This window comes from Sebastes umbrosus, chromosome 9, assembly GCF_015220745.1.
Source record: "Sebastes umbrosus isolate fSebUmb1 chromosome 9, fSebUmb1.pri, whole genome shotgun sequence".
Taxonomy (NCBI): domain Eukaryota; kingdom Metazoa; phylum Chordata; class Actinopteri; order Perciformes; family Sebastidae; genus Sebastes; species Sebastes umbrosus.
In genome coordinates this window covers 28,698,839-28,721,374 of record NC_051277.1, presented here as the reverse complement: position 1 = coordinate 28,721,374, position 22,536 = coordinate 28,698,839, and the positions used below count along the sequence as shown (strand labels likewise).

The 22,536-nt window shown below is 41.4% G+C and overlaps 1 long non-coding RNA gene across 1 annotated transcript; it reads right to left on the bottom strand.

Annotated features, from left to right (window-relative positions):
• Positions 1–3,810: 3,810 nt before the first annotated feature.
• LOC119493859 lies at positions 3,811–17,287 on the bottom strand. Its single transcript, XR_005208039.1, has 3 exons — positions 17,125–17,287; positions 12,119–12,194; positions 3,811–4,055 (listed from the first exon to the last, which is right to left on the bottom strand). It is a non-coding gene; the product is annotated as an uncharacterized LOC119493859 (long non-coding RNA).
• Between the last annotated feature and the right edge of the window lie 5,249 nt (positions 17,288–22,536).

The following is a 22,536-nucleotide window of genomic DNA, read 5'->3' as shown; positions in this document are numbered from 1 at the left end:
TTTGAACAATCAGATATTAAAAAACAAAATGCGTTGACACGAAATAACTAAAATCACGTACTATTTGTTGAGAGTCTACTTAATTTACAAGTAGTTTTTGATCCTAGTGCTCGTGTTAACTTCTATTTCTAGTGTGATTTTCTGCACCAGATGTAGAGTTTTCTTATTTCCTCTCTTCCCATTTTTATGAATAATTTTAATAAAGGAAATTAACAGAACAGTTTATGAATGAGGCTCATTGTTATTGAATGCTGCCTTCATAAATCTCATGAGCCTGATAGGGGGTGGATGGGTTATTGTGATCTGATCTGACTCCATGTGAAAAAAAAAACTAACGGTTAAAACAAAAAAATATATAATTATAATAATAAAATTATTATAGGCTGGTGTTGAATTCAGAATGACAGCATTTTCAGAACAGCCTTGGCGCAAGTTTGACATACCGGTCTAAATAAACTAGGTGGCGATAAGGGGATCACTCTAAAACCATTTTCCTTATGCTGACTTTAACTTTGAAAAATACATGACCCATGACCCCTACTCTGCCTCTGATTGGCTTATCCTGATATTCTTACCGTAACCCAAACCAATATCGCTCCTCGTGCCTAAACATAACCAACCCAGCTAACGAGGGCACGGAGTACTCGCCAAAATCAGGAAGGTCTGATTACGTTATAATAATTAGTGTTGTGCTTGTTTGTTGCAGGCAGAGTGCATATTTTTGGAGCAATGGGCCTTTGGAACAATGGCCGTTTGTTTTTATTTCTGAGTATTGGGGTTCTGAAATAATGTGCTGTCGGAACAATGGGCAGTCAGAACAATGTGCAGTCCCTGTTGCAGCTTGCGAGTTAAAAATGGTTGGAAAGCGACTCGTGATCTCAAGAGCTTCAAAGCCAAAATAGCAGGAAGAAAATGAAGACAGCAGTCAAATCTGATTCTGCTCTAACTAATCCGTGCCTGTGCGCTCTCAAATCTTTTGTAGCAATATACTTTCATAAAGTAGGAAAAGAAAGTGCATGAGCTGAAAGGTGGGGTCACATTTAAAGACAGTGAATTTAAAAAAAATCTGTTAAGATGCCACATTTGACTAATTATTACTAAACACAAAGTACAGCAGAGACTGATGGGAATGTTTTAGTTAATAGTGTTTGATCAAAAAGCAAAGTATTAGACAAATAAAATGTTTCTGATGTGATGATAGCACTAGAAAAGCTATTAGGATTCATCCTCTGGGGACCATGAATGGTTATCCTTAATCATTATCCTTTGTCAATGTATTTCTTGATGGGCCAAAGTGGTGTAACAAAAGACATTGCCATGCCTAGAGACACAATGCTAGTATGGCTAAAACATATTTTTTTAGTCTCAAAATCCCTATTTCTTAATGTGAAATGCTGAAATAGTTTTGATCCTTTACCCTTGGAATGTATGCATGTATTCAACCAAAAATCCCCTTCAGATCTAACAAAGCAGTGAGGAGGTGGAGGCCAACATACCCAGAATTATACCCCACCCATATATTCAAAATGCTTCATATTACAAAAGATAAATATCTCACTAGCCAACCCACTGTGTCTTTAGCAGCAACAATGCCTACTCACAAAGACAACATAAGCCATTCTGTCAACCCTCATTCTACTCCACTCCTGATAAGTCTTGAGGCTATAATGTACTTTCTTAGATAAATAAATCTCATCAGTGGCAGCTGGTGCGGGCAGGCTTTCCAAGTGAGGCAGTGCCAATTATCCAATTCAATTATTTCTCTTTTGTGGGCTTCCATAAATAGGTTGTGTTTTGTTTCAGGCAATGTCAAATACATAGTCAACGCGGAAAAGAGAAAACAAATGATTTAGAAAAAGATAAAGATAAACTAACAGAGTGGTCATTTGTTGAAAGTGCATGAAAATAAATTAGAAGGGTAATTGTAATAAGCAGTAAATTAACACAGCATTTAAAAGCAGCACGGAAATGTCACTTTTTGCATGCGGGTCTATGTAGAGGCAAAAAGGCAAAAGTGACCGAGAGTTGTTCTAACTCAATATGACCTTCATAAGCTAAAAATAACACCTTAAAGGGGGCAAAATTGTGTTTCCTGCTAGACTGAAGTTAACCTACCAAATTGCCCTTTTAAAATGTTTTTCCTACATGTTGTTGTTTATCATCGGTCTGGAGAAGGAATGTCTTCCCCAATAATAATTCCAACTAAAACACCCGACAGAAGACACTCGTGACATATCTACTGCGAGTGCCCCTTCTACCCCAGGCACTGGCCTGGCCCTCTCCACTCCATCGCCATGTCTAGGAATAATGTTTCTATGCCCTGTTGAGAAGTACTGCACTCTTGCCCTTGACCAAGGCAGTGGCCCCGAAGCTGGAGTCGGTCCCCAGGCGCAGGAGACTGGCTGCCCACTCGCCAGTTATAGTTAGGGTGGGTCAAATGATAAGGACAAATTTCCTCACAGGGATAAATAAACTCAACTTACTAACCTCATATGGTCCATGCCCTGGCCTTAGTGCCCGGGTCTACTGTAGGCCCCATATACAGCAAGGTCATCATACAAAATACAGGGTTGTTTTTGACTAACTAAACAAGACACTGCGGCTTGGTTGAGGAATACGGTGGAGAATAAATGAATGTTTGCAAAACTCTACTTGTAAACATTTCAGATTTCAGACATGTTTCAAAACACAAATACAGACTTTTGAGTTACCAAACAAATATATCTCATCCCTGTAACCTTGCCTTAAAGGATATATATATATATATATATATATATACGGTAGAGCAATAACACAGTGATCAACCGCTTATAGTGATCAAAAAGCTTGGGACAGAATTATTCCTATACAAACGCTGTTTAAATAATTTGCTTATAGTAATCAAGTAGTCCGCTTACAATGTTTATTTGGGGTCTTTTCATACATGAAAACATACGGACATTTTTTTTAAAACTATGTTAGACTAAGGTTAGTTGAATTTATGTTTTGTTTTTTACTTTGCTCCCTTCATACTTCGCCTCGTGGACCGTCTGCTTTCCGGCTCGATACGTGAGGCTGATGCTGCGTGCACATAGATATCATGACGGGGAAAGAAAAGACATTTTCTCTGAATGAAAAAACAACAGCGCACGGGGAAAGCACCGGTGGGTGAAGCCGCCCTCGTCAAGTGGACTGATAGCGCCTGAAACTCTTCCAACTGGCTCCTCGGCACCGCAGCGCCAGCAGCTCATGCAGAACGACGCTCATCTCCCTCCACGCCGCTACCGGGTGAGAGAGCAAGGAGTCAAGTGCGCCGTTCGTCTGCATGCACTCCATGGATGTGTGCTCGCGCTGCAGAGGGCGTAGCTGGCAAGCTGGCGCATGTCTGGAGAGTGAACCGGAGTAACGTTTAACCTTTCTTTACTAATAAAAGTGCTAAAAAACACTTTCATATAATGTTCTATAACGTCGTCCTAAATACAAGGTGCAAATCCTTAGTATCGATACAATCGATTTTTGTGTTTCAAATCGATTTTATATCGATAAACGTCTCCCGCGAAGGACAACTTGCCGAGTACCTATATCGATGTAGTTGGATTGTAAGAATATAAATCGATACGTCGATGTAGTAGATAAATCGTTACACCCCTACAAAACATGCATAGAATAATATACCATAATGTCTGTTTGTCCATCAGTATGCATAGTATGATCCAAACACTCATAAACACCTAAATCCTATATCATGCATCATCCTGTTATACCTGAGCATGCTATAGAATCAAAGGACCCTTATTTTTTACAGAGAGAGAAAAAAATATCCATCCCCTTCTGCAGTCAGAGAGGCAGCTTTAGCTCCACAGCTGGTGAGGAAGGAGCTCTCTGTCACCGGGTGACATCAACAGGGCCCCGGTCCTCTCCGCCTCACCTAGCCAGGCCCCCAGCTGGCCAGGGCCACAGAAGGTACCGCTGCCTGCAGATGTTGTTTACTTGAGGAAAAGGACTTGAGTCCACCAGGAAGCTCTTTTTTGTTTCCAGCCAGCAGTGTTTGACAGATGCTCTGGTCGTGTCTGCGGCTGCAACACACAACAAAACCCTTTTGAAATGCGTATCCCGTTCATCCTGTTGAGAGTTGAAATATTTGGAGCTTTTGTTAAACATGTTTGCTGAGCGCTAATGCCCTCAGCTGTAGGCAAGTGGCTGTGTTTACATGTACAGAGGATTACATTCTTAAGTAACCTGGTTTTGGGTCAACACGTGTAAACTGCAATAATGCAAAACCTGTTCACAATGGCGTCCATATTAAACTGGTTACTCCAGCATGGTATCATAATTGATCCTCTCACTGCTGGTTTTCACCATCTGTGTAAACTTGCAGAATTATGGAAACATGCAGATGTAAACAAAAGCATGACGCCAAGCAGTATTTATTCCTACTATTGGGACCGCCGTTTTTTTTTTTTTCCTCTACAGTTTCTCAGTCAAAGAGGGAGGAGGAGATATTCTGCCTTATTGATGTTAACATGGAGAGTTAGCCACAGCAGATCAAAGGGTTGTGTACAAATGTTAACCAAGAAATTATCCTGACATATGAGTGGCAGTCAGAATCATGGGAAAGTTGCCAGAAAGACAGCAGAGAGAAAGTAGCACCAAATGTGGTTGGTCTGTTTGCTTCGTACCGAAGAGTGGATACGGATGAAGTACGATTGAAACGAACTAAAGGCAAAATGTGTTATTTGCACCTGTGTAATGGAAAGAGGTCATATAAAAGGAGAGAGACACAATAAGTATTCAAATGGACAGTCTCATTCAGACCAGCCTGTTCTCATTCCCAGGGCGAGTTCCCGAGGCTTTTATGTCGGGGTTCGGTACCGCTGCACAGGACACCCTTGAGCGCTTTTATGAAACGCAGCAGGTAATCCATTAACTATAATGTAAACCCATCCGAGGCTACAGTAAATGCGAGTGTGGTGACGTAGTTTAAGCGGAAAGAGTGGGAGGGAGGTTAGGTGGATAGGCCCATTAGACACAAGGTTTCATCGAGGAGGCCGCTGTTCGTGTCCCATATTCACTACGTTCAGTGTAATTTTCAATGTACAAACATAGTAGTTTTAAGCCCAACCATGTAGTTATTTCCTAAACCTTACTATAATGGTTTTGATGCCAAAAATTAAGTGATGAAGTGGTATGTGACGGGTTGGGATGTGTTGTTCAGACAGTCTCTTCTCAAAGACATTCATGGCGTTGCACTTGTTTATACACACAAAGTGACTGAGGTCCTCGTGTGTAGAATAGAATGAAGAGAGCTGAAGAGGGAAGTTGAAACCCAGACTCCGCCCCGCCATATCCATATACCTGGTCAATCACTTTGTAAAATGTTTGTGCTTGTCGGATTGTCCGCTTGGACGGTTACAAAAATTGTCGGATGCAGCTTCTGCATTCTGATGTCGGAAAGGTGAGGTGGGTGAGGGGGCCTTCAGATGCTGTTCAATGATCTGGCAAGCATTTCTTTTGAGGCATATTGAGACCCTCAGGTCTCATGTGCCAGACAGAAGGAAAGTGTCATAAAAAAAATAGAAAATAAAATAAAATATGTATTTCAGTTTAAAGGAAACAGATGTAACTATACATATTATATATATTATACTAATTATCAGCCATGAGTACTTTTCAGGTTGAGACACCTCTTTGGTTATGCTATGATCACAAACAGGATGAACTTCAAGCGCTGTGGCAAATTATAGGATCCGAGTGGTGTTCAATTCCCACAAGGTAGTTTGGCCTCTTGGTTGACCAGAGGAAAACAGTGGCTTGATCGTGTGTAAAGAGCTTTAAATCAATGCTGCGACATTGGGCCTCATGCAGGACACAATATAAGAACAAATTTCCTCTTAATTTTGTTCGTATTTGTTCTTATTTTGTTGATACCCATTGATTCCTGGTATTCACCAATGTTTTCTTATTTTTGCTCTTCTCTTAAAGGTATAAAATGTAACCGTTGTCGGTTCCTGTTTGTAAACACACGGCATTTGAAGTTGGCCACTGAGAGTGAATGAAGAGAGGGAGTGGCGTTAGTGGGAACAAAGCAATGAATCACAGAAATATTTTCTGATTAGTACGGTGGTTACATTCTAAAGCACACAACTAACTCCTCACATCTCTGCACAACCACTTTGATGGATTTTGAATGAATGCAGGTGAAGGGCAGGCTGTTCTCTCTGCCTGGTGTGTGTGCCTCGTTCAAACTGACACATGCACACTGATAGCAGCACACAGCAGAGGAGAGACAGGGGAACAGCAGAACTCACAGCGATGTAACAAACCCGTTCTCATCAGCCAAATACAGAGCTAAAGGGAGACTTGTGCCTCGGTATCGGACATCGAGGGGCTTGACAAAGAGGCGGTATTTGATGACCTGACGTGGGGCCCAAAGGCTGTTTACAGACTCCCAGAAGAGTCCTAAACACAGCAAATTAAGAAGAAAAGAGAAATTCCAGGCAGAGGGATGGGTCTCTGTAGATCAATGGTTCTCAAACTTTTTCTGTCATTCCCCCGCTTTGGAGGAAGAAATATTTTCACGCCCACCCCGCCATTTTTTCTGTTAACATAAAATTAACATAAAATATAAGAGCAATTCAAGAGAATGTTGCTGTCTGAAATTTGCCTGCTACCACTAACTTTTTAATGTTTTATTTTATTTTCACCAAGAAAAGAAAATTGTATCTAAAAATTCATCCTGAAGAGACCAAAGTTAACTATAAACTGATCCTACTAAATATCGCCTGTGGAACAAACAATTATAGAGTGTAATCTTATAAACTACTAAAGAAACACATTAAAAGTCCGACATTGTTACAGTTAGGTGACACATGCATTAATCACAGCAAACCTGATCACTGCGGTATAACCTAGAAACAACTGTGCAACCGTGTTTCTGATCTCTATAGCAGTGTTTGCACTGCTGAGGGATATACCACACAGTGTAATTAAGGGAGAGGTCACTCAGTGCAATACTACGGCTGTGTTTTTGGATGACAATGGAGTCAAAAGGTGATAGAGACATCTGTAAAACAGACAGCTTGCATCATCAGAGCACCACATATTGAACGTATTGAGTGTGAATGCATTTTGTAGCCGTGAGCCCTCCTCTGACGTCGATGATTATGTGCTGTTCAAACACCTGCAAAGCATCTTGTCATTTACCTAAATTAAAGTCAAGACTAAAGTATTGATGTAGATGTGACGCAGCCTGCTAATGCTGCTATATGGGGACAGAGGCTTGATGAGAAGTCTTTATTGGATTTTAAATAGTTTCATTAAGTGGACGAGTCTACAGTACCTGTTGTGTGAGCGGTGTCATTCCTGGGGATGGGGGAGCTAAAAAATGAAATTAAGCCGCCAGGTTTCAGATGGTACATTAACATAACCGTAGCACTCAGCTAAGTGATCCTGGCGTTAACTCGGTGGGCACGCTTTGCATAAATGCGAATTACGGGTGGGGTTGTGGTAAAAATGTCAGCAAGGATCAGGGAGGGAACTGGCTGGTATGTTGGGAGAGCGGATCAAGGCAGTCTTCACGCAAGGTTGAGTTAATACCATGGGGCGGCCGTGCAGGCGAGGGATTTTATCTGCTGAACAAGTAGTTGGTGGAAAAAGCCTCAGCTCATGTCCACCTCCCTGTCAGTGACAGGGATGCAGGGTTGGCTGAATTCTGTACTTATCAGAGTACATATACCTTCCCTATATCGCTTGTTTTCACCTCACTACATCTGTTGTCATATTAATTCCAGCATGATGTGGTAGTGTTTTCCAATGAGGCATAAATTCAATTTCTTTTTTCTGTCTGATACACTTTGTGGTCAAAAGTATCCAAACAGTTGAATTCCAAACATCTCAATGCAGACGCTGATGTCGGGTGATGAGGTCTGGCTCACAGTCGGTGTTCCAGTTCATCTCAAATGTGTTGGGCGGGGTTGAGGTCTGGACTTTGTGCAGGTCAGTCAAGTTCTTCCACACCCAACTGAGGAACCAATAGAGCTGTCTTCGTGCATGGGGACATTGACATGTTGACACGACACAATCTCACTCCCACCTCGTCAAATACAGACGCTTGGTCAGTGGCCCTACGCTTCAAACTATGACGCTCTAGGTACCCCTCTAGCGTTATTTTTGGGCGTGTCAGGGATGGTGTGTCAGTTTCTGCTCATTACATGCATAGTGTCTTTTCAAAATAAAATTCTATGTTCACAGGAAACGTACAGTTTTAACTCATTACATGCATACGGTCTCTTTACAAAATAAACTTCCAACGTAGGTTTAATTTTTAGATTTAGTTACGCAACAAAAGTACTTGTGTAGGCTTAGGAAAATAACTATGTTTGTTATGTAACTGGCGTTACTGAAATATTGTAGTTACGTAACAAAAGTGAGGTAAAATAAATCAATGTTGACTTGGTTTCACACGGGACAGAAACGGCGGTCTCCTGGGTGAAAGTCCTGTGTTTGTTTGACCCATCCAACCTGCTCTCCCTTCCGCCCTGCGCAGACTTTCTCGTAAGTTGCTCTGACCGTCTAATAATGACAAGGATGGGTTTACATTGGAGTTAGTTGAAAGCCTGGTGCTTCAGTATCAGGGCCGAGGGGCACTGACCAAGCTTCATATACTGATGCTTTGCCAGACCCCTCTTTTCAGTCGCAGTTAACACATGCTTAATGTTGTGAATTAAACAAAAACACCTTAGTTAGGTTTAGGGAAAAAAACAACATGGTTGGGCTTAAAATGACTACGTTCGTAAAGTGAAAAAGACACTGAACATTGCGAACACGGGACACAAACAAACAGCTGATTGTTAAGTGAAAAGTGAAACTTGACGCACAGGACCAAAACAGCGGTCTCCTGGATGAAAGCCCTGTGTTTGTTGGACCCATCCACCTCCCCTCCCACCCGCCCAGTCTGTCTTTCACTCTTTAAACTACCTCAGCACTTTCTCTGAGTGTTTAATGATGTGGATGGGTTTACATTGTAGTTAATGGAAAACCTGGTGCGTCTCATAACGCCGCTCATAGGTGCCTTGTGTGGCGGTGTCGAGCGCCAACTGCCGTGACAAAGCTTCGGTATTTGACGCCCTGGGAATGAGAACGGGCTTGTTTGAAACAGGAAACAGGAAACAGACAAACACAAACTATTGACACAAAGTTGGAAGAACACTATTTTCTAATATGTTAATGCATGTTTCAGGATTAAGAATTCTTAAAATCTTTTGAACCTGATTGATGAAAGTTTTCCTCAAAACTCCATCTATGGTTCAAAAGGTTTGATTGAACTAAGAGGCTAAGCCCAAACAACGGAAGCCGTTCCAGACCAAAAGTACATGGAATGATGTGGAGAGGCGTGCTATTACTGAGAAATGCCAAGCACATGTACCCTGTATTTACACGTATGTATTCATTGTAGAAGAATGACAGTATGTTACATACATATATCCAGTAAATAAAAAACACCAACTATTTTATATTTATACAATTGGTGTCCTCTGTAAGCCTCGTATTCTTCACGATCTTGAGGTCATGGTTTCACCACCGTTCTATTTACCCGATTACAAAATTGAGAATCATTTTTGTTTGTCTGTTTCTAAATGTCATGAACCATGGCTATTCTTTTTTCTTTCTTTCAGCTCCCTTTTCTCTCTGTTTATATGACCAGGTAAACCCACAGCCTTAACCTCAGCCATCCTTCCTCTTATTTGTGTCTCAGTGTTGGAGAGAGATAGCGACGCTGGGGAGGAGATAGAAAAGAGAAGGAAGGAGTGGGAGAGATGGATTAGAGGGGAGGTGAGCGGGGAGAGAGGAGAGAAAGTGGTTTGGTTAGATGAGAGAGAAAGAGAGAGAGTGAAGGAAAGAGAGAGAGAGATTAGTTATTTCGCTCTAATGGCGAAGGAGAGGGACTTCATTAGCCAGGCCTTGACTGATGTGCTCATCAGACGCAGCAGTTGATGCATGATAAAAAGGAGAGGGAGCGAGGGAGGAATATGGAGGACGGAACAGAAAGAAAGGGATCGAGAGAGAGGGAGAGAGACTAAGAAAGATGAAGGGAAAGAGAGATGAGGAAGGTGGGTGGGACGGAGAAGGGAGATGATAGAAGAAAGAGATAGAGAGCAGAGGGACTGACAAAGCGAGGGAGGGGGAAATAGAGAGGGAGTGCCTGTGAAGGAGAGAGGGGGGGGAAGAAAGGCTTGGTTGATCGTGCGCAGAGGCTCAGAGTGAAACCCTTTTGTCACAGAGCATACTGTCAGAAAACTACAGCCACAGTGAACACGGTTAAGAGGAAAGACGGAACAAAATGAAACAGGTATGAGTTGGATTCAATCTGGGAACAATGCTGTTTATTGAAGAAATAAACCCACATCTTCCACAATTTCACACACTATTTAACCAACACGGGCCACAAAATGTCGTAAAATGAGTGCTAACATTGCAGAGTGCATTACCCTTTGTGGGAGGATGGTATATATCATCGGCATCACCAGCCATCTAAAAAAAAAAGATTGTACGTAGCAGTTGGTTAACCCTCTGAGAGCCACAATTGACCCGTTTTTGTTTTTTTTTAGGGGGGTACAGGGGGTCTTTAGGGGGAGATAGCAGGTTAACAGTATATCTCACATAGAGGTGGTGTACATCATCTGAAAGCTGGGAACCTGAAGATTAATTTGAGGTGCAGCTCAGCGCTGCGTGTCAAGTTGTTCTAGTCATTAATTTGAAATAAACATCAATTAATTAATTATCTAAAATTAATTGTGAAAGTGTATCAGGGTGTAGAACATGGTGATTGAAGTATATGATGGCCATTCCCATGCTATGTTATGTCTTATAAGTTGTTGTAGCAATTTCTGGGTTCATTTGTTACACAGATTTGATGCTAAATTTGACCTTTTTTATCAATCAAGAATTGATAAAAATGATCAATAATTCCTCCAAAATACCACATTAAGACACCAAGACCTTGAGGAACACCATAAAAAAAGCAATGCTGTGATTTGGTTTCCAATTTTTTTTTTGACATTTGGAGATTTCTGTTAGAATTGCATTTTTCAGTGATTGGATGGTGAACGCTACTGTTGTGTAACTGCTCTTAAACCTCCCTATTGTTTGTCTATCTAGGAAAGCCATCCATCCTCTGAATGCTTTAGGTCTCTAGTTTGTGGCTGTAAGGTTTCATGAGGCTGTGATTATTCTAGAGGTCACCACAGGTCATTTTATACAGTGAGGTCAAGTTTCAAAAAATGGTCTCACTACAATGAAATGGCTCCAATGGGGACTAACATAATCACACATGAATACAGTTGGACTAATTGGATCCACAAGAGTCTCAGCTTTACAGTCATATCCAATTTATGTAATTCAAGACTGTTTAGGGACCCCAGTATGCAGAAATATTCAATTGGTGAAAATAACACATTTATACTGCATTCAAAAGACTGCATGTGATTATCATAAAGTGTCTGTAAAGGGGAGACTCGTGGGTATCCATAGAATCCATTTTCATTCACATATCTTAAGATCAGAGGTCAAGAGACCCCTTTGAAAATGACTATGCCAATTTTTCCTTGCCAACATTAAGTACAAATTTGGAGCGTTATTTAACCTCCATCCCGACAAGCTAGCATGACATGGTTGGTACCAATGGATTCCTTAAGTTCCAGTTTAGGTTCTAGTTTCATGATATCTGTAGCTTCACTCCAGCTCTAAAACTGCCATATTTTAAAGACGTAATCAAACATGTCAAGTAATCTTTGACAATGTAACTATAATCTGATTGCACATTTGTTCAAATGTAATCTGGAATAATTATAGTTACTTATTTTTTTAAATCTGATTACATAATCCTGATTTGAATGATTGGATGATTGTATAAATGTATGTGGTTGTCTTCTATGTTTTTTATATGTGTGTGTTTTTGTCTGTTTTTATTGAGCACTGCACCGAGACAAATTCCAATCAACTGTAGGTTGACATGGCAATAAAGTATTGATTGATTGATAACATGTAATCCATTTACTACCCATAGGCCGACACTCATGTCAATCAAGCAAACCCTAAACTTACATAGTTTGATACTCCACCCAAAAGTTTTTTTGGTTACCTTCTTCATAGAATAGGTGGCTGTGGTCCACTTGAATTCATGTCAGTTCCGCTGTACTCAGATGGCCAAGTTTTCACTGCAGAAAAATAATATCAAAATGTCAACAAAAACTTCTCAAACCGCTCCAGCAGCATAACTCAATCCTCTGCTGTCCATCTGTATGCTATGTATGGTCCAAACTCCATACTGTTTTTACCAACAATATGGCAAAATCCACTACTTCCATCTAAACTGTTGCGCTTTAGGGAGGACACAAACATCCACATAATCTCTGAGGGTTCACCACAAGATGTAAACCCCTGGTAATTGCCTGGTAAGCCTCAGGAACAGATAGGCCAGGTTATAGTTTGGAAAGAAACCTGTCGAGTTCTGAAACAAAGTTATAGACAGATAAGACAACACGACCACGTAGAGAAAGAACAGCTTGTGACCCAGGACAAACCTCCTCATCTGTCAAACAGGCTGGAGGTAGGTCTGATAGTAATACAAGCCTGTCTTCCTTCACAGCCCAGGCTATCGACATAAAATAAATTCAATCAGTCACCCTGAAAAAAGCATAAAAAGTAACACAGTATAAGGTATAAGGCCAGATAAAAGGAACAAAATATATACAACAGTAAGCTTTATTTTAGAGGGGCTAGCAGAGCTAGTGACATACAATAAAGAGTGATCGAGTACGGTGGGAAGGAGGGGAGATGGATATGTCCCACACAGAAGTTTCAACCAGTAGACCGGTGTTCGTGTCCTAAAGTGTTGTTGAATTATTTTAGTGAAGTGTTTTTTCCACTTTCGTACGTTGTTTACGTATGTATTTTACTTAGTTGACATACTTATTTTAAGCCCAGCCATGATGTGTTTTCCTAAACCTAACTGAGTGGTTTTATTGCCTAAACCTAACTGTGGCCGTTACTGTAGTTTTGTTGCCTAAACATAACCGCGACCGTTTCACGATATGGCGTTAAAGACACGTAAAAAGCCGTTTCAAATGAGATATACAGAGCCTGAAATACATTATCATGACACGCGGAATGTCCTTAAAATGCCGTGCTAGTCATACGTCTTCCCATGAGATTGGGTTGGAAAGTCCTTATCAATGCCGTTGTAGGTTATACGAAGGCAACGGAGCTGTTGTTTGATGAATGCAGCCCGTGCTCGGGCAACACTAGCAGTGTGGTCCGGATAGAAAGCAAAAATCCCCTTGCGTTGATCTGTCTGCGTTGTTCTCTGGATTTAATCACAGTGGTTATAATAATGTAATCTAGCTATTGTCTGCGGTGGATCTCCTGGTTTAGGCTTCAGTTGCAGGCTCCGGTTTGCTCTATCAAGAAGAGGCTCCTTTCTAAGCTGGAAGGCCTCCTTCAGGAGTGCAGCAACGAAGGCTGTGTAGGACTGTCACCTGATTATGACGTCATTCTGGTGTGAGCGTCCTTCAATAAGTTTATTTTTACGCAATGATTCCAGCTCTTTGTTCATAGCTTGTATCATGTTCGACATGGTGTTGACATCGTCCGTGCACTGGGTAAACCTCTCACCTCCCTAGTGGTGGCCCCTTACGAAAAAGTAGTACACTTCCAGTTTATTTTATAAACTTAAGTAAAGTTCAAGTATATTTCCCAAGTATACCTTATGTAGGAAGTATACTAATATCAATGTACTAGTAGTAAGTGTACTACTTCAATACTTCTTGGAACTAAATTGGCCCATTTTTTTGTTTATAAAAGTATACTTGTAAGTGTACTTTAATTGTAAGAAAAGTAAACTTTGATTACACGACTAGTTTACATCTAAGTTGTATTTTCTACTACAACTATACTATGAAGTGAGCTATACTACAAGTGAACTTCAAAGTATACTGTTAGTTTGCTAGTTATATACGTGTAGCCCATTTATTAGTTAATGAAAGTACACTTTAAAGTATACTCTGTAAACTAATAGTTCAATATTTTTACTTGTAAGTACACTTGTAAGTTTTCTTTAAGTTATAGTACTTAGCCAATGATTCATGCCTTCCATTAAGAGACTTGCTCCTTTTGCTACTTGACTTGATGTTTTGTGTTGAGATAAAAAAAAAAGAAAAAATTGTTTTTCTCGCCTTCTTCTCTAGACTAGAGAGTAAACTGAAAGCATACTCTCTTATTTCAAGTTTAAAAGTAGTATACTAATAGCACACTTGAAAAAAAACTCATTATTGGTAAGGGTGTGTTTCTTTCAATGGATGTCTTATTGCTAACTATCTCCAGTCTTACAGCTTGCAATTCGTTAAGAACATGTTTACATCTCCTTCAAAATGCTGTACCTCTGTACACACCCTCAGCAGTTCTTTTCCCCACACAATGCTCTGTACTGAATGCAACAGGGCCTCTGCTCCTTGTCAGCCTACTGGAGCATATCACTTTGAGAAGTTTACTCCTGCAGCCACTTAGTCAACTTTGTAGATAAGAGCCCGGCGTTATCGCAGACTCAAACCTCTGCTTCAAATTAAGCTAGTGGCCATAAACAATATGCAAATCAGATGTGACCCGGTGCCAGCCAGCCACTCTCTGACTCTCTGAGCATATTCATGAAGTCTCCTTCAAGGCAACGTGCATTACGATTATGAGTTCAAATCACTCTGCGCCGCTCACGCACCCCACCCAACCCAACCACAATTCATTTCTATGGACAGCCACGGCCCTGCTGTGATTCATGTTTATGTCCCTTTTAGATAATGCAACTGTTTAGCTGTATAGCGAGAGAGGGAGAACCTATAAGAGGAGGTCTTAAATGAGATGTGATTCATGTTCTATGTATGTATTATGGAGTAAATGTTTTCCTTAAAGTTATGCGGCCGTACAAAAGGAAACGTTTTATATAGTTTGTTTGAGAAATTACTCAAGAAAGTGAAATGTGTGTCCGCTATTCATTATCCTTTTCCCACTTTGAACAAACACATTCCTCCCTAATGTATTGTTTTCCATCCCAATTGCCTCCATTTGCATTCTCTGAAAGACTATATTGCAAGTTTGACTCTTGCAATGGTACATCCAGTGTACAAAACTCCTATAAACAGAGAACATTGACAGTTGTAAAAGTTTTTGAGGACAGTCTCTTCCATACACAGTGCTACAAATACAAATTGGCCAGTAGCAAAAAATACTGAGAGACAAAGACCACGCCTCAATCACATCCCATTTCCGCACAAAAGTATAGTGATCTGTTCACCTCCCCTTTGATTCAGTGTTCACATCCCCCCTCCCACAGACCCCTAATTAGTTTCTCGCTCTCGAATACAGGAACCACTGGGGGCTCTATCAAAATCAGAATACATGAACGTACGGCTCCTCCCACGCAGAGTCTCGACTTCCCCTGGTTACCTCCCGTCTTCCCGTCTCCAGCTGACACTGGTCCATCATCACTCTCCTCCATCCATCCTCCTTCCATCCACAACCCTGATTTCTCCCCTCATCCCTCATCCCTCCATCCCTCATCCTCCTCCCTCCTACATCATCATGGCTCTCCTCCATCTTCGATATGTCATAAACTATTCTAAACCCATATCGTTATTGCTGTGGTCTTAGTTAGTGAATCAGTCTGAGTAGCGAGTGATGATTAACTGAAAAATGACTCCACAGTGGATGAATGCATAAGTAGTCACTCACTTGGAAGAGTCCCAGCAGCGTGGTTACATCTTTAAAACTTTATATTAAGATACATGCCGTTATCAAAATGCACACCACTAATACGTTTTTACTCTTTTTACTTTGTATATTTTAAAACAGTGGCTGGGCCTCAGCTGCCTTTATTTAGCTCAACTGCAGAGACAACAGAGTACTGAGTCCAGAGGTCGTGGTGAACAGGTGGGTGCATATATATCAATGCAGCATTAAGGATTTCTGCTGCAAAATCCGCAGGTTGGTGTGGGGAGTGGTGAGCAGACCCGTGTCCGAGGACCGGAGATTCCGGGACGGGGTATAAGGGTGCAGGAGGTTTGATGAAGTACTGGGAGGGCGAGGGAGGGCATGGAGTGATTATAAGGTGAGGAGGAGGATTTAGTATGAGATGCAGGACTTGACCCGGGAGCAGTGAAGGTGGATGAGGGTGGGGGTGATTTGCTGCCAGGGCTCGGTGCGGGTGAGAACCCTAGCAGCTTGCAGAGTTCTGCACATCCTGGAGCCTGTCCAGTCATGTCATACTCACCATTCTGCTGCTCTCACTGTCTCTACTCTAACAGTACTGTTTTGCATGAGCTTCTACTTTCCTGTTGTTTTTTTTATTTATTATTTTTAATCGCTTCTAAGTTACTGTCATTACCTTAACACTTCCTGTGAAGCTTTCTCACATTAAAAACCATACAGCGGCTCAAAGGGCATCGTCCCTCTAATACTCGTTAGGATTTAATTTGAAACGTCTGCAGTCACATTAATGGTAAGTGCTCAAGAATGGCAAATATCAAAGTAGCAGTAATTGGAATTAATTCATGATTGAGAAAAAGAAAATGTTTGAAAACATAATCTGAACTCAAGTTTGCAACTGTCATGGAGTTGGTTCATTGGTCATCACATGACCTAAGCACAGAGCTGTTTTATTCGGCGACTGGTGCCCAAAATCCCACAACATCAAAACCGGTAGTGCCTAAAACAGACCATCCCGTTAAAATATTTACAGGTAACTTACTTTACATATTTGTACGGCAATATTTAACCAGATGTCTGTATTAAGTTCCTGCTTTTTACTACTTTACAGGACGGGTAACAGCACCCTCCACTCGGTAAAACCTCCAGGTTGTTTGTGTTGCCGCGTAAACAGGATGATGCACTTGGCGGAGTAGCACTATTATTACTCAACGCTGCCACCTTACAGTCTAATTCACATTTCAGTGACTTAACAATGTCACATGCATAAGAAAACAACAAAGAAAATTTAACTTTAAAGACATTTTGGAACTATAACAAATCTAAGTGGAAAAATACATTTGCATTATTTTACCACCCGGTTGCATATATATTTGAACACACACATTTACTCACTCTGCCTGATTGTTAGTCTGTTCACGGGGTCTTTCCTTCTTCCAGAGAGCTTTTTCTATGGCCCTGAACAAGGCGTTCGACCTGCTGAGCCGACGGCTCGTCGTAAAGTGAGCCGCCGCCGCCACCACCGCTGTCACCGACAACAACGAGAGGGCCGACTGTGACTTGGAACATGATTGGTCTTGTGTATGTTTGTATGTGGTGGGTGTCGACGATGCATTATGTCCAAGTGTGGGTGGGTGTGTGGATTTGTATCAGTAGCTTGTCTGTGAGAGAGCATGATTTGTGATTTTCCACAAGAGATTCTGTAAAGCAGCATGTGGGGAATTGGCTGAGAGCTGCTTACAAGTGGCTGTGTTAGCTGAAAGACGGCCGGTGGATGGTGGGGCGACAGTTGGCGTCGCTGGTGTGTGTGTGTGTGTGTGTGTGTGTGTGTGTGTGTGTGTGTGTGTGTTTGTTTGTGCTTCTGCAGTAATAGTTGAGGGCTGGTTGGGTTGAGTGTTGTAATTAGAGAAACAGCCTCCAGAGCGTGTTCACTAACAATGTCTGCCATGTGGACCATAATAAGGAACGGGCAGAGGGAGATAATCAGATAGAGCAGAGAACACAGGCTGTACATTAAAGGGTTAGACTGATGAGGCAGATATTGATCTTGAACCCCTTGAACCCACATTTTCTCCTTACATTTTCCCTCAAGTCTTTGAAAGTTAAGAAAAACAGCGTTTTTTCACAATAACACTTTGATATATTGTATCTGTTAGTACCCACACACGTCTTGAGCACCACTTTATACGCATTTCCCTGAAATTGAATTTAAAGCCTGTGTAGAATTTATACTGCCTGTAGTGATGACATCTTTTAAAGGATCTGATGGCACAATGTGCTTGATTAAAATTGGTGTCATGCAGGCGTTGCTGTCAAGCCCATTGATTCAGTGTCTCTCTGTCAGATCCATAGGAGGGGGGTTAACCTGCATGTATTTCTGTCTGCAACTGTATTTTTTTATTTTTTTTACTACCACTAAGACTAACGCAGCTCAGAAATGTGAAAATCCAACACACAAAGGCATCCAATCTCTTTTGTGGTTGGTCCAGACTAAAATATCTCAACAACAAGGATGAATTGTCAGAAATTATGTGCAGATGTTCAGAGGATATATAATGGAAAGTCAATTTTATGATGTGTTTTCCTTTATGTAAATAAAAATGTTCTGTACTTAACTGTGTGTGTAACAAGCAGAGTGTACGTGCACTGTGAATCTGTCTATGTAGACGCATCTTACTGTCTGTATAACGCACCCTTTAAATAGCAGGACAATACTGTGCCAGACTTTAGACCAGGTTTTTGTTGGTCAATGGCACAATCGTTTTCTGCTGCCTGAAGATAGAGATGTGTCAACCATGCAGCTGACCACTGCTCAGTTTAAGACCAATACGCCCATGGGCGCACAGATAGGCGCAAGTACATTTGCTCCTTACACAATGTGGGTGCTGGGTGTGAAAATGACAACTGCATCGATATGAAACAAGCAATGATAGTTGCGCTGCGTGCTGCGCACTAGGATTTGGCAGCATCTAGCAGTGAGCTTGCAGATTGCAACCAACTGAAACGTCTCCAAACACGGAGAGCTCCGGTGGCTGACGCAAAAATGCAAATGGCCCTATTTAAAGTTTGGTTTGTCCATTCTGGGCTACTGTAGAAACATGGCGGTGCTACACGGCCAGCTCCCAGCTTTGTAGATACATATGGCTCATTCTAAGGTAACAAAAACATGACCATTCTTATTTCCAGGTGATTAAAGGAAACATACTTATTAATATCATATTACATTTCTACCAAAAGATCTGCCTAATTGTTACACACTGGTCCCTCATTCACGCCTTCATCACCTCCCGTCTGGATTACTGTAATGGAGTCCTGTCCGGGGTACCCAGCAAAGCCCTGGACAGGCTCCAGTATGTCCAGAACTCAGCTGTCAGGGTTCTCACCTGCACTAGGCCCTGGCAGCACATCACCCCAACACTCATCCACCTTCAGTGGCTCCCAATCAAGTCCCGCATCAACTATAAACTCCTCCTTCTCACATACAAATCCCTCCATGCCCCTCAGTACCTAACCGACCTTCTCCACCCCTACACTCCAACCCGGAAACTACCATCCTCCGACACTGGTCTGCTCTCCACCCCCCACACCCGGCTGAGAACATTCGGCGACAGAGCCTTCAGCGTCGCGGCCCCCCCCGCCCTCTGGAACTCTCTCCCTCCTGAAATAAGAAATGCTTCATCCCTGGACATTTTCAAAAAAACACCTCAAACACCACCTGTTCATCAAGGCCTATGATCTCAGCTGACTCTTCCTACACATCACTCATTTAATTACTTAGCTATAGTTTCTCCTCTGTGTTATTTATTAGTATGATTTTGTGTGACCCCTTTGTAAAGCGTCCTTGGGTTTCTGAAAGGCGCTGTATAAGTCCAATTTATTATTATTAATTCATTATTTAAGGTGCACACAAATATATAATATACACATAAATAAATGGTAAATGGACTGCATTTATATATTTCATTCACACACACACATTCATACACTGATGGCGGCAGAGCTGCCATATAAGGACATTGGCCTGCCCATCAGAAGCAACTTGGGGTTCAGCGTCTCGCTCAAGGACAGGAGGAGCCGGGTATCGAACCGCCAACCTTGTAATTAAAGGATGACCCGCTCTATCTCCTGAGCCACCGCCGCCCTTATAAGTATTTAAGTACATACTTAAGTAGAGCAGAGCTATTGACACAGGTGACTGCTTTACAGTTAAAAAGGACACCTTCTTTTATTGAAGTTCTGCTTCTACCACATTCAGTCGATGCCTTTCTCATAATTAAAATGACCTTTCTTACAGCAGCAGTTGCAATGCATTCTTGTCTGATGAATTTCTTTTGCAATTAATTCCTCCCTGTATGATGGTTAAATGTTTGTGCAGAATGGTTTTCTACAAAGAGGCCCATTTCATTGGACTCTGATAATGATGTCAACCCTGACATTCACCGTCGATGTGTTTGATTGGTTTAAGATTTTGCTCTGGCAGCACAAATCTAAAAATATACAGTATGTATCAGCTTTCAAAGACCCACATCTGTCAAATCTAACACAATAAGACACATTCTTGCATACGCGCACACACAAGACACTCTTTCATCCCCTCCAGCCATTCGTAACAGGGTCAAGGGTACAAACTTTGATGGAGCTATTGTTCGCCTGTTGTCTTCCAGCAGAGCAGAAAAGCCAACGCATTAAGGTCTTCTGCCAAAGCTGTCTTTCCCTCCAAGGACATGACCAGACCTCGTGCCTGCAGGCCTCAACTCAGAGTTCATATAGATTATTCATGAAAGGAAAAAGAAAAAAAAAAATAGAAGAGGGAGGTGAGGACAGTTGAGATCTGGCAACCCTAGATGTCATAAACCCAGATATATCATTCTCCTCTTGTGTTAATGGCCTTTGTTAGATTTGAAAATATAAAAATACTATCCAGAATTGATTAACCCAATTAAAAGTTTTGGTGCATTGACATAATTGTCTTTGCAAGTCGTGACCTGTAGAAATAAAATGTACAAAAAAGTATTTTTTTTGTTTTATGTCTTTGTAAAAGGAACAAATCTAGCCTATGGCATCTGACAAGTGGAGTCAGACCCAACACAACCTGAACTTATATAACCACTAAGGCAGCATTTAAAGTCTGAGAGGGATGGATGCTAAATCTGGACAGTCAGTCTAGGACAAGATCCTAAAGGCCCTGACACGCCAGGCCGACGGTCGGCAATCGGTCACTTTGGGGCCGTCGGTGAGCATCTGTCGCCCAAGTTTTTGTGGTGTGGTCCTGCACCGTTGGCTCTAGTCTGCCCGAGTCGGAGGCTTTTCGGCAGATTCAGAATGTTGAATCAGCTCGTCGGTCGGAGAAGTCACTCTGATTGGCTGTTCAGCTTCAGCGAATCAGCGCACGAGAAGAGAGATGAGGAAAGCAAGCAAACGAGAAAAGTCAAGACGGCAAACACAAAAGGCTCTTGTCATTTTTCATCTTCGTCTTATCTGATTAACCCAATACATGCATATATTTTCACAACAACATGGCCGTCTGGAATGAAGCTAAGTGGTGAGTGGCAGTGGTGTGAAAATGGTCGGCAGACGCCGCTTTGTTTTATGTACGTATCAGAACAACGGCTTTTCTGGTTTCCCTTTTTGAATGACGAATACAGACTATCGTCACCTAGCAGAACATACATGCTGTTTGGCCGTCGGCTGTAGTCTTTGTAGTGTGTTTGAGTGCAGATTTTTGGCCAAGACAAAGGCGACGTGAGGCAGCGCAACTGTTGGCCTTCGTCGCCGCTAGTTCTTTGATGTCAGTTTTAGGGATGATCAATACTGTGGTATTAATACATTGATACTCAGAAGCTACTCATTTGGTATTGATTCCTCTAAAAGAAATATGGATAATAAAATGATATATGATATATTAACAAATTGTGGCTGCATCACTTCCAAATATTTGAAATATAGCCTAATGTTTGTGCCAAAACAGACCGGAGCTGGCCCGTATCAACAAAACGAGTCACCTCTTCAAACATTTAAAAAACAACACACACTTAAAGTTTCAAAGAGGCGGAACAAAGACAAGAAGATGGCCATACATCCAAGTCTCCTGCACCACCCTCAGTCCGACAAAAGACGTTGCAGGAGAGTTTTGAGAGAGGCAGAGTATATCCAGGTACAGGTAGCACCGTTATTCTACCCTAAATACCTAAACTTCATCATCATCATCATCATCATTACAATCTCATTTGAAATTTGGTTGTGAAACGTTACATGAGTTTCAAGTTTTTTATAATCATGTGCACAACATTACAGTGAAGTCGTTGGATCTCATTCCCCCTCCAACAATGCTCATTAAATATGCAGTATATAAAAAAAGGAAGATCACACAAATGAAAGCCAAATTAGAATCTAAGACATAAAATAGTATATAAAATATAAGGCCAAATTGTAAACAAATACAATGTAAAATAAAGTAATATAAAAATGTCTTTTTTTTTTCTAAAAATTACCATTATTTGAAAAAAAAAAAAAATCATATACCAATTTAAGAAATGATCAGTATCCGTATCCGTATCTATATTCTGGCCAGATTACTAGAAAATCTGCAGTGGACTTGTGTTATCCCTCAGAGTAAAACCCAGTTATGAATCCTTGTGTTTTGAGGATCACCTGACCAAAGTTCAAAATTGCCATATAATCATAATTTATGTTTATTTTACACCATTATATGGCTTTCTGTTCCCACATTGTGATGTGAGTGAGGAGAGCAGCTGCCAGGGCAGTGGATAATTCCTCGGTAACTGTCATACTGTATATTCAGGGTAG